Source organism: Ambystoma mexicanum, chromosome 14 (assembly GCF_040938575.1).
Source record: "Ambystoma mexicanum isolate Mex_15411 chromosome 14, UKY_AmexF1_1, whole genome shotgun sequence".
Lineage (NCBI taxonomy): Eukaryota > Metazoa > Chordata > Amphibia > Caudata > Ambystomatidae > Ambystoma > Ambystoma mexicanum.
The window spans coordinates 143,931,039-143,943,288 of NC_090940.1; the positions used below are offsets into that span (position 1 = coordinate 143,931,039).

Below are 12,250 nucleotides of genomic sequence, written 5' to 3' on the forward strand. Positions count from 1 at the left end.
GGTCACAAAATGTGATATTATATTGATATCCAAATAAATACTGACTCCACCCCTCAGCCATTTTGGTGAAGGGTGGAGGAATAGGACCAGCACACCACCACACGGTTATTCGCTTTGAGTAAAGCACTTTAAAGAGTGGGTCACTTGGACGGCCATGTTGTATTCCCACCCCTATGTCCATACTAGGAATGGAAAATATGAATAGAAACGCTCACCCATGATCTTTTCTAGTATTGCCACTTTAAGGCTAGCAGTAGTTTGAAAAGGAACTTGCCTGTTGCGCGAGTTCCCCACACCTGGGCTGTGACAGGACAGACCAGGCTCAATTGAAGTGTTTTGCAAGGCAAGCCCACCCCACGGCACATCTCTTTTCTTAATTAGATATTAGCAATCCAATATGCTGGCCACATCCACTGTTGCTTTCGGGGAAGTAACAGCAGTTACGATCTAGCACTTTAAGAATAAAGATGTGTGCATCTGGCTCCAAATGTGTCCGTGCCTGATTGTGTGTAGCAGTTAGGCGGCTGTGTGGGTGCATAGCTCCAGGCAAATTAAGAGCTTGGGCAGGTTTACTGAGGGACCAGGTGTGCTGGGCTAGCAAGATAGCTCAGCGGGTTTAGCATTGGCATCTGCCAAACGAAGTTGGTTGTTATTTCCACCCACATTGAGAACATGTCTTTCATCCAGTTCGCAAGGGTGAACGTAATTAACTATTTGAAGAGTGGTTTGGCTTGGTTGCAAAAAATGCCAGCAAACACTGTAGTGGGGCAAACAATAAAACAGAACAATTACCATGTGAGCAGGGAGAGCCACCCCGTTACAATTTGCAATGGAGAATGGTTGTATAGCACTGCGCAATGTTGGCTGCCTTTCCCCAACCCCCTAACCCCCGCCCCCATTAATTTTAAGTTAGAGCTTGGGTAAACTTTAAAGCATTATACTTTCTCAACCCATGTGTGCCCTTCCCCATCCATCCCACTACTAGCCTGTGCCAGCAGTTGCTGCAGCGCCAAACATGTGACATGGAGCAGCAGCAGTGTGATGGGCTGCTGGTGGGCCGATCTATGACGGTCTAGCACTGAACTGGCGCGGGGCACGCGTCCGCACTGCGGGGCGGTGCAGGCGGCGCGCCCGCACTGAGGAGCGGTGCCGCGCCCGGCATTATGGGGCCAATATTTTCTGGGCACTGGCACTTATTTCTTTTTTACAAATTAAGCACTGAGAAGCTGGCAGACTTTCCAGAGGCACCTAATTAACAGGTTACAGTAGAAGAAGTCAAGACAGATTTTTATATTAGCTGTAAGACAGACAAGAGGCAAAGAGGCTTCCCTTTCTTATAATATAGCAAAGAAGAGTGTTTTGCAAACCTGTAGAGGTCGAAGAGTCTTGTCTAAAGTTGCGCAATATATTGTCAAAGTATCAAGTTGCAGCAGAAGCAGTAGAACCGTGGTTGTCTACAGTTTTGCCCAAAAAATGTTATTTCAATGTAGATGAAGCAATAGTAGACTGTGAGGCAAAGGAGCCTGCTTTCACAGTACCATTTGCAAAAGGGATTTGCCAGGAAGAGCAACCCCTTAGAAGAAGCATCCTGACAAATTGTATTCAAGACACTGCAGAGGTTACAAACAAATGTTATTGTTAAAGTAGAAGTGGTACTTTTTTCGTTATGAACTCTATCCATTCTATCCTGGAAGGAGGTTACTCAGGATTACCATTGGTGCAGTTTTCTTTGTGGAACTTGGAAAGGGAATATTTTCAACAAACGAAAAAGGAACTGTTACTAGTGGATTTTTGTTGGAAGGAACCTTTGTTTCTTTGGAACTTTTCAAGAACTGATTTAAAACTTTAATTTACTTGGAAGTAATTGACTTCGGACATTCTGGGGAATGAGATCTACACAGGCCAAGTAGAAGTCACTCAAGACACTTGTTATTTTGGTAATATTTTATTTATGCTGTTTATGCTTTGTTTGATTGTTCTGTTGTTTAGAGTGAGGGCTGGTGTTGTGCATGCTAGGTGGTTTTCCCTTAAATCATATACTAGGTATGAAATTCCCTAGTAGATTAGGCTTAGTTAAATTTTATTTGCATTTTTTCTTTAAAACTTTCTTTATTGTAAAACCTAGTTCAAAACATTACAGCATATTCTTGCAAAACAAACACGTAATCTAGCAGCGAGTGTACAGGCACATGTGTCAGCACCACATCCAAGGCAACAGATGACAGGGAATCAAAATGGGGACTACCAAAAGTAACGTGGTGGGGGGGTCCACAGCAGGTCCAATTAGTCAGACAGATAAAGGGTCACCATTAGTGTGCAGCAAATGAGCTCTGAAGCGCATCCATATATCTTTCGGGTGACTCGAGGACAGCTGCAAAGCAACCCATTGTTCTTCATTATCGCTGTCCCAGGCAACAGAGTTCAGCCATTGATCAATGGTGGGTACCGTGGGCTTCGACCAGTACACTAGTAAACATTGCATGGCAAGTAACAGACATAAATTCCCCAACTTCTGCTCACTCTTCTTACAATGCACATAAACATGAAAGGGGTCTAGTTCGACACCCGTTACATCAGTAATGATAGTGCAGACATCTTTCCAGTTATCAACCAACCTGGGTCAACTCCATACCATATGAAAGCATCCTGCCTCCCCTTCCCCACATCTAGGACAGCATCCCACAGTTGCCAGGCAAAATATTCTCAACCTCGCTGGAGTATAATGATAACTGTGGAGGACCTTAAACTGTATCAACTGAAAACGGTGCCTCTGGATATGTGAATTGGGGCAGATAGTATCCTGTTGCTACGGACTCTTGCAAGCAGGGAGGTGTAGAGCAGTCGCACATATGATATGAGGTTCGGGCCAAAACTACATTTCTCCAGCACAGCGTACATGAAACGCCACAAAACCAAATCAAGTGCCTTTTGTATATCCAACGTTGCTGTCACTGCCTGTGGATCTAGTTGGGCCAGGATAATAAATAATTGTTGCACGTTGAGTGCAGTGGAGCGTCCGGGTATAAACCAGACTGGTAATTGTGTATAATATGGGGCATGTAAGGGTAAAGTCAAGAGGCCAAGGCTGTCGCAAAAATGTTAACATCGGAGTTAATCAGGGAAAGAGGACAGTAAGAAACACACAGGTCAGCGGGTTTCTCAGGCTTTCATAACACCGTCATCATAGCCTCCCTCATGGTGCTAGGGAGCTTGCCGGACTCCAGAGCCTTTACCCATACATCGTGGAGATATGGCACCAGGTCAGACTTAAAGTGTTTCTAGAACTCGGCAGTGAGAGATGGGAAGATCCAATTGGGCACCAACCTCAGCCGACAAGAACATAAGCGAAAGCCCTTCCAGGAACCCAACCCTGTTGGTGTCTGTGCACGTACCTTTGTTTGCACATAACAGAACAAAACATTTCAAATACTTTGTTTACTTCTGACAATGTATGAACCAGGTTACCAGAGTCAATCTTAACCAGCGGGATACCACATTCTCCGTTCACCTGCTTGACCAATCGGGCCAATAACCTTCCCGGGCGCTCGCCCTCCCCGTAACCGTCTCGCTGCCATTGGTGCATCTAAAAACTTCAGTTTCCTTGCTGCATTGTCTCTGAAGTCATCTATCGCTGCCTTGACCAGCAGGAGCGTAGCAGTTGGAGGATGGGACGAGTGTGCTTGTTCTAAGGACTGAGGTCTCCTCGCTCTTCCGGATGTCACGCCTAATGGTCCCAAGGACCCCGCATTCTGTGGCCATTGCTATGCCCCGAATGTAGACTTTAAACACCTCCCATATAGTACAAACCGGCGGAAGTGATCCCACATTCACTTCAAAGTATAGTCAGACATGCTCCGCTAGGTTGGTTTCAAAAGGTCACATCCGTCAGTGCTTGCGCTTTAAATCACCAGTGAGTACGGACTTCCGGAAGCTCATCCGGCCCAATGGTAACCAAGACAGAAGAATGGTCAGAGTATGTTCTTGGGAGTATTTCTGCCGTGGAAACCGCCCCTAATAGTGTATTGGAGACCAACCATAAGTCTATGTGCGGGAAATAATCGTGTACTGTAGAGTAGTATGAATCGGTGCTATCTCTCGGGTGGCATACCCTCCAGGCATCCACTAAGCCCACATCCACAATCCTTGTTCGTATTGCCAGTGAAGATTTGGATAGCTCTCGGTGGGACGAGCCGGATCTATCATGATTCACATCCAGAACAGTGTTAATGTCTCCTCCCCACCGTATGGGCACCAAGGGATACACAGCCAGCATGTCTGCAAGTTCAACATTAAACGATGGGTCATCAATATTCGGACTGTAGACAATCAATAATACCACCTCCCACCCTGCCAATATTCCATAAACCAGGACATACCGCCCTAGTGGATCCAAGTGGACCTTCTTGTGCGTGAAAGGTATCAAGTTATGAAGTAGGATCATTAGCCCCCTGGATTGCGTAGAGTATGTGGTGTAAAACCTATTCTTTCCCCATCATTTGGCAAAGCCTTCACAGCCCGCAGCTAAGGCATTAGTTGCCCCCAAAAACCAGATTGTGAACAAGTAATTCTTGTCGTTACACTCGACACAGAGCTTTGCAGGGTATAACATTGCATATTTCATGCCTAGGTCTCCAAGTCTCTTCTTCACTGTCAAAAAGGTTCTTCTCTCTTGCTGTACAGCTACAGAAAAATCAGATATGTAGATGGTTGGAGCCCAAGTGCAGTACACCCTTCTCTCTGGCAGCCCGGAGAATCGCATCCCTGTCACAGTAATTTAGTAAGCGGGCGATTATAGGACGGAGAGGTGCCCCGGCTTAGGCGCCAGTGATCGATGGGCAAGCTCAAGCGCGAACTGCAGTGATAGATTGGGTTTATCCAGGAGGGAAAGAAGAGTGTGCTCCAAAAGGTCTTCCATGGAGCCATCAAGGTTATTCTCAGGGATTCCGATGACCCTAATATTATTTCTCTGTGACCTGGATTCCAGCTGGTCGTTCTTTCTGGTGACAGTTTGGACTTGCTTTGTAAGGACAGCTACATTGGTCTTCAGTTGAGAAACATCACCTTCAATCATTCCTACCCTGTTCTCAGCCTCTGATCCACAGGTCTGCGTTTTCCAATTTCAATTCGATTAAATCAGACCCGAGAGCGGCAGGAAGAGGTTTTAGAGCCGCCTGCAAGGTGCCACGCTCAGTCGACCCATTGTATCAGGGCGACTGTCGCCTCCCACTGCAGCAGATCCGGGTAACCAGGAAGCATTCACATAAACACAGTGCCCAGTAAGGCAAGGTTAATTGTGAGCGAGAGTGCCCGCATCCTCATGTGCTGCCTCCTTGATAGCGCAGTGCAGTAGAGCAGACACCCAAGGGGGCCAGCCAACCCACGACATCTTCACAGGAAACAGAATCAGTCATAAAACAGTATTGGGATGCTCCCATGAGGTTTTGATAAATCGTATCAGGAGTGGCCCGAGTGCCTTTCAGATCCGTAACAAGCCAATATGAAGGGAGAGGGGCAGCGCTCTAAAAGGCAGCAGTGCACAGCACTCACCTCATCTTGCCAGTGGTTGATGGCAGCATTTATCGCGGCGGATGTATTCGCTGCTTCTCTTCACCAGCACTCACTACCAGCATCAGCTAGATGTTCACTCCGGGACAGGGGCGGCAAGCAGGGTTCGTTGTGAGGAGGTGTAGGGCTCCCGCATTGCGCCAGCCTGCCAAAAGCGCACGGGTTCAACTGTGCCTACCGCCTTGTCTCCTAGCAATCAGTGTCACGTCGTCACTCTTTTCGGGTTGCTCCCTTTGCGGGACGGCAGGGCTCGCAGCACATCCCTGCCAGGAGAGATAGGCGCAGCAGGTCCCCAGCCGCTCACCACAATCAATAGTAGAGCGCAGGGGGTCCCGGTCACAGTCTTCATTAAGTTTAGCCCCACAAAGACTAGATGGATCAGTTCACTGCACCACACACGCTGCAGCCACCATGTTCTTGCGGGCACCGCGACCGCACCACAAACACTCGCCGTGCGTCGGGGAGACCATGTTGGAAGCTACCAGGCTAATGAGTTGCTGGCGACTGGTTTAGGTTTCAGAGTCTCGAAGTCGCACACAAAACGCCAAGCAGGAGTTCAGGAATAGCCGTTGCAGGCTCTGGGTCTCGGGAGCTCAAGAGCTATGCAGCCACCTTTACTGGTGCGCAACAGCATACCCATTTGCATTTTTTTAAAATAAAATTTCAAATACTGAAAAAGCTTCAAGCAGTTGTTAACCCCTCATTACTGATCCCATACATGACTGCCAACATCCGTGCAGTTCCAATATATCGAGAAATCAGCAGCTGGGAGAACAGAAACCCATGGACCAAGTACAGACATCACAAGAGACTTTACCATAGTACAGGGCATGAAATATCTTTTTAGCTCCTGGGTATCGTAGAAGAGCCTGGTTAGCTTGACACCAGGAGCCATCAGGAGCTGCTTTAGGCTCCAAGCCAACTGGCGCAACACAAACATATTTATGTGACATTCACTCTGTCTCTGGGAAAAGGTGCATTAGGAAACACTACATATCTGTTACAGCATGATGGGTCATATGTACTGGTTAAAAGAATTACAAAAGTAGCATCTTTCTTCAATTTCTGCATTACTTGTGATCTTCTCTTCCATTAAACGTACAAAGTCCTAAGAACGCATCCACAGGACTGGACATCATTTTATTTTTTAATTAGTCTTACAGTTAAACAACTACCTTTTGACCACAAATGTATGACAACACATTAATCAACATATTAATATAAAATGCATACTAATTAATCACCATATCTCGTATAACAACCCACGCATAAAATTAATGTTCGAAAATTGCAAAAGATGCTTCTAGAATTTATATTCATACATTTCAAAAGAGACAATGATCAACAAGTTCATATAAAATTCATACACAATCAACCTATTACTTCTAAAATTCATTCACAGGTGTTAAAGCACTTTAATAAGACTGTAAAACATCCTTAAAACCAAAATCTTTAGCACCTTGGTAGCAATCATTAGAAACCTGATTCTACTTTCACACAAATGAATTCACGATTCCAGTGCTCACAACAAACCACATAAAATCTTAATTCATTTGCCTAAGAGCATGTTATGCTTGAACTAAAATGGCGCTGGTGCGCAATGCATTCTGGGAGCGCTTGGAGCCATGATGGATATTTACTTCATGCCGCAGTGAAAAGCTGCACACATTTTGCTGAGTGTTAGATTCATGGTGCTGAGGAAAACATGCTTTCCAAACCTGGTATGCGGTCAAGGACATTTCTGCTGGGAAAGCTAACTTTGTTATGGTTTGTTACTGTTCTCCGTGGAGCGTGTTTTTAGAGAAGGGAGGCACTCTGCTCCTTGAGGGTAGCTCTCGATTGACCCAGCTGGCAACCGACGGCTGATCATCAACTGCGCAAGTGCAATTTCCAGAAGGTTCGAGAATTGACTCCCCTTTGTGGAGTATGTATATATGCGGAAACCCAGAGGTGGTCATGTGAGACTTTAGCCGTAGAAGGATGCTTACGTCCCGCACTCCTGTGAGCTGTGGTGCTCTCGGCCTGGCTGTTCCCGGGGTCTTCCAGCCGCTTCTGGGCGAGATGAGGAATCCTGTTACGCTCACAGTGATGTATTTCCTTTTGAATTCTTTGCTTCTTCTGTGATTTATGTCTATATATTACTTCTGTGAGTTATTTCTATGTTATTATTGGTTGCTTCTAAGCTTTGAATAAATAACCGTATAAGAGCTGATTATCTTCTAAGACTGTGTGGTTGTGAGTTATTGCGTCTGTCTGCATTCAAAGTATTTGCTCTGTAATTGCATTGGTGATTTATGTTTTTCCGTGCACTTTGGGGAGAGCAATACAGAGCAATAAAGTCATTAAATCAATAGAGGAAGTTGAAAAGTGCAAGTGCATTTCACAATGTACTCCGTGCAAACCATTAACATAATTACTTCAGAATAATATTATCTAAATGTAAACTTTCCAAAAATCATACTATGGCTATAACCAATGATGTGGTGGCACCTGCCAAACAAGCCTTCCAAAATGCATTATCTTGGCCCTCATATGGTTGTCTCCATTCAGTATGCTTTTTGAAAAAGATTGTTATTTTCCCTTGTAGAGCTGGACAAAATGTCATCAACTGAAAAAGATTCTACATGTGCAACATTCCCTCAACAGCAAGTTAACCTTCCCCGAGGAATTCTTCCATGTTTATGCAAAATGTCTCCGGTGTTATACATGTTAAATTTAAATTTCAAAAACAACCTTCTAATTCGTCTATTTGGATGTTTCTGTAGGTAGGCAGCCAAATTGCCCCATCTTTTGTAATCAGATATTAAATGACTCAAGGATATGTATGCATACAGTTCTATTGTTCACAGCAATTCATTTATATACAATTTCTTTTTTACCCAGTATGGATTATCAATTAGATATTTTTCTGTTAATCCCAACTTGCTCAATGCTGTGGTGCAATGAGTGACAAAGTCTTTGAAAGAGCCACTTGTTATTTCTAAATTGCATGCGTGAAAATCACAGAACAGCACATATTTCACGGGATCCAACATTTTCCTATAGTAACCCAAGAGCCTCCATTGCGGTCTACTTTCCAGGGAACATAAGCCTAATTCATACCGAATACCTGGAAGGGGAGTTGAATTTTGGATATTAATAACTTCTCCAAATCAATCCCTCAAGATATTTTAAAATCTTAAAAAACAGATACAAAATGTCTCCATAAGAACCTAGGGATACATTTTTCTTTAGAAAATGGTACCATGGGTAACACAGAGAAATTTCAGAACTTTGCATCCACACATTTCATTTAACATTGCAAGTGCTTGCATGTTCACCCAATCTTTAACCCTCCCTGCATGCGGTTTACTAAAGACAGAGAAACCCAAATATAGAAAACTGTTGACTTTTCAAGTGTTTTGCCTCCAATTCGCAAGGTGTACAGCGGCTCCTTTTTTTTACGGTGCAGTGCATGATCTTGGTCTTTTTTTAACTGATTGCTAAACAATTTAACTGAGCATAACTCTCAAAAGCGTTACTGTAGACCTTTCTTGGTGTAGTCAAACAAGAGGAAGTCATCTGCATAACTGACCCAGGTTACTTGTAATTTTGATATTTTTAGTGAAGCGAATGCCGCCTGACCAATGGACTCCCAGATGCCTGATAAATATAAATTAAAGAGGGTAGGTGCAAGATTGCCACCCTGTCACCCCCCCCCTCAACAGGAATCATGCGCCACAGAGATCCTTCCAAGTTCAACCGCACCTGCATAACAGAATGCACATGAAGAGCAACTATCAATTTTAATAAACCTGACGGGATTCCCCATCCTTGCAGCTTATTCCACAATAATTCCCCGTTTACTCTGCCAAAGGCAGAGAAAAGATTGATTGTTGCTATGAACACTGAGTTACCATGCATGTGATTGAATACACTTTAAAAATTAAACCATTCAATGTTTTCCCATGGCTTTCCTGTATCCTGTCAGCCATTTTTGTAATTGTCCTTTCTCCTTGCCCAAATCCCGAGTTATCTCAACAGCAAGGTTGCAAAAACCTTGCTGTCAGCGTCCAATACGGAGATTAAACCATAATTTATTGGATCAGATCTTGGCCCTTTTTTGTATATTGGCACTAGATGTGCAATATGCCAAGAGTCAGGAATTAGTTTACCATCAACCACATTCTTAAACAGAGAGATAAGCATGCATGACCAACGTTGAGGACTACTACGAATGACAAGATTTGAAAGTTTGTTTGGACTAGGATCCCTCGATGTACTTATTTTCTTTACAATCTCCAAGATACAATCCTGATCTATATCCAATTGTAATCCATAACCTTTTCGCTATCCACTCAAACTTTGATTCTAAAGTGCTAGTGCAGAAGACCGTTTCAAAATAAGAAACCCACACAGCTTCAGCCACTGCATTTCCTTCAATTGCTGCTTGAGAAAACATGTTGCCGTTAATCAGTCTCCAAAACATGGATGAATTTTTAACACTAATGACTTTCAACATGTTGTCACAGTCGTTCTGTAAAAGTGAGGCTCACTTAAATTTAGTCCAATATTTGTATATTAAAACATATTTTTCTTATTTCACAGTACTTCTTCCTTTCTTGCCATTTGCTCTTAGTCTTCATTTTTTAAAAGTTCAGCTCTTACCCTGCTTTTTCTTTCCACTGTTTGAATGAAATCAGAGTAGATGTTTCTTAATATGGACCAGTTGGGCACCCATTGCTTGGGATATAACCTTTCCCACAAGTGGGGCAAAGGCATCCACTGTCAAAGTGTAATTTCGTCTGTCGACCATGGACCGCCTATACCAATCTTAAAATTTGCAATTTACCCTAGTTTGGTTCCAGTAAATACGATTACCATGCCTATACACAAATAAATCCTGCAGTCTACCAACGATTTGACCCTCCAAGTCTAGTTTGAACCCTGTGATAAGTAAATTGTGATAACTTGAGGTTGTGGGAATAATCTGTAGAGGTAGGCTCCTCCAAAACAGGCTTTCATGTATGAAAGTATAATTATGGTGGAGCCAGAATTTGCACCGTGTTATGCTTGAGCTGAAATATGGCGCTGGTGCATTCTGGGGGCACTCAGAGCCATAATGGATATTTACTTCATGCCGCAGTGAAAAGCTGTACTCATTTTGCTAAGAGCTGAATTTACTTTGCTGAAGAAAACATGCTTTCCAAACCTGGTATGCAGTCAAGGACATTCTTCTGGGAAAGCTGGCTTTGTTATGTCTTGTTATGAGTTATGGGACTGTTTTCCGTGGCGCTTTTTCTTAGAGGAGGGAAGCACTTTGCTCCTTGAGGTTACTGTCGGTTGACCCAGCTGGCAACCAACGGTTGCCCATCAATGCGCAAGTTCCACAGATCCCCCTGGCTCGATCAAGTGGGTGAAACCACTTGTATTCCAGGAGGAAATGGCTAAATCTCAGTTTCTCCCTTGCTGAGTAGTATCATTGTTTTGTACCAGCCAGTTCAAAATACCCAGAATATTGGTTTGTAGGGCACAGTTGGGGTTTAAAGCCCATGCCCTGGTTTCCTAGTAATTTAATGTTATCCTTTAGTAGGTTAAGGTCTTGATTTTGTGAAGGGGGAGTAAGGCAACACTCCTCAACAGCGTCGAGTTCGTAGCCAAGATCAGCTTATCGGTTTTTATGTGCTCTAATCAGCTGTGCTGTCCCGCTTGTACTGCAGTGAATTCTGATGAACTGAGACTTTGGGTCCATTATTGGTTCAATAAAGTCAAAGTCTAAGAATCTAAAATCCTTAAAAGGAAGGATTTTCCGAGTCAGGGATAAACAATCAGTTCGATTAATAGGAGGGTTAGCCTTAGATTTACCCTGATTTTTATTTTTAATGGTAATCGTTAAAGGAGGAAGGGGGTAAGTGGCAGGGGCTCCTGCTATGCAGCCTCAAGGGTGTCATCAGAGACAAGATTGTGGCCTAGTTCTCTTTCTGAGGGCCCATTACAGACTACCAGTGGTCCCTTTATCTGTCACTGAGGGTCGGCGCTATTATCAGCGATATTAGGCAGCAGGGGGGTGGAGCTGCATTACTACCCTCAGTGGCAGTCAGAGAGGCCTGGTGTCTGTCGTTTAATGCCAAGCTAGTTACGGTACCTTTAGCCTTGGTTGCCTTTTTTCTTTTCCCATTGGCTTTCTTGTTGTTATTACAACGCCCCTCGCATAGCGCCATGTTGGTACCTTCTTGGCAGTTGGCACCTGCAGATCCCTCATTTCTAGGCAGTGTACCTATTAAATTATCTTTTCCTACGCTGTTTCCGTGTAAGGATCACTGAGAGATTCAGCCGTTTCATCCACCACCAGGTCGACATCCATGATGCTGGCCTACTCAGGGACAGCATTTTGATTGTGTTGATCTATATAGTCTGAAGTGAACGGGACCACTGCCTCAATAAGTTTATATAGATCTTCATCATCATCAAGTTTAGGGGCGATATTGTTGGAGAGGGTAGAAACTTCCTCCAAAATGTTGCCAAACATTTTTAATACTACCTTCCTGGCAAACTGGAGGACTGACAATTGGGTTTGGAAGTCACTATGCTGTACAGAGTCCTTGATACTAAGCTTACCGAGCGTTGCAGCTTCTTCAAGTGGATTCATATTGGGGGATGCAGCAAGCCTAGGACCCAAATCGTTTTCTTGGTTGGATTCAGAAGT

The 12,250-nt window shown here is 44.0% G+C and overlaps 1 protein-coding gene across 2 annotated transcripts in view; it reads right to left on the minus strand.

The window, feature by feature from the left end:
* The window catches only part of LOC138527502 (uncharacterized), a 260,309-nt gene that overhangs the window by 226,477 nt on the left and 21,582 nt on the right, over window positions 1-12,250 (minus strand). The window lies entirely within an intron of this gene.